The sequence below is a fragment of the Galeopterus variegatus genome, unplaced genomic scaffold (genome assembly GCF_000696425.1).
Source record: "Galeopterus variegatus unplaced genomic scaffold, G_variegatus-3.0.2 Scaffold10841, whole genome shotgun sequence".
Classification (NCBI taxonomy): Eukaryota; Metazoa; Chordata; class Mammalia; order Dermoptera; family Cynocephalidae; genus Galeopterus; species Galeopterus variegatus.
The window spans coordinates 14,864-15,660 of NW_007736952.1; the positions used below are offsets into that span (position 1 = coordinate 14,864).

The following is a 797-nucleotide window of genomic DNA, read 5'->3' on the forward strand; positions in this document are numbered from 1 at the left end:
ATATAAAGTGAGGCACAAAGTGAATATTTATTTAGAATGAGAAAAGAAATAATAAATTTTAAAAAGTATCAATAATATCCAGGAAATAACAATCTTTTTAAATTATAATTGACACCACCAGTAATAATTCTATTTCTGCGTAATTTCACTGCCTGCTCCATGGTTGCCTCTTCAGAGGGCTACAATTTTGTGATGTCATTTTCTGGAGAGAAAATTCAGAGTTTAAATGCCATTTTGTCTGAAAACACAGCTCAGGCCGGGACAAGACAGGCCGTGCCTGCAGACGGGATGAGCTCGGCTACCCAGGGATGCATGGAACACACGACTCACTCACTGCAAACAGGGATTCCAGAAAATTCTATGTTTCAAGATTCTCATTGAAAAAGAAGAAAGGGGGCGATAGTGCAGTTGTCACTGTGTTGGCTGCACCGTGGAGCACAGCCTGTGTCTGGACGCGTGGATGAGCCTCGCCGTCTCCCTGGGCTCCGCGCACCTCACGCCTACATCCTGGGCCGCCACTGCTGACTTCTGGTGCCAGCACCGGAGGACACAGACACCTCTCAGTCCACCACTTTTCCCCAGGCCTCTGCGTCAGGAAACCCAGGGCGGGCGGTGGGTGTGTTTGCAAGAAATCTGTGTCAATCCTCATGACTGCCGGAAGGAATGGCCACAAACGCAGTGATTTAAAACAGAAGTTTATCCTCTCACGGTTCTGGAGACCAAAGTCCAAAGTCAAGGTGTCAGGAGGGTTGTTTTCTCTTGACCCTCTGAGGGAAAACCCATCCCTGGTCCCTCTG

At 47.7% G+C, this 797-nt stretch overlaps 1 long non-coding RNA gene across 1 annotated transcript in view; it reads right to left on the reverse strand.

Moving 5' to 3' along the window:
- LOC103610267 overlaps window positions 1-595 on the reverse strand; it is a 1,102-nt gene extending 507 nt beyond the window's left edge. The window contains exon 1 of the long non-coding RNA XR_552197.1: window positions 153-595. This is a non-coding gene — a long non-coding RNA (uncharacterized LOC103610267). The remainder of the gene's footprint in view (window positions 1-152) is intronic.
- Between the last annotated feature and the right edge of the window lie 202 nt (window positions 596-797).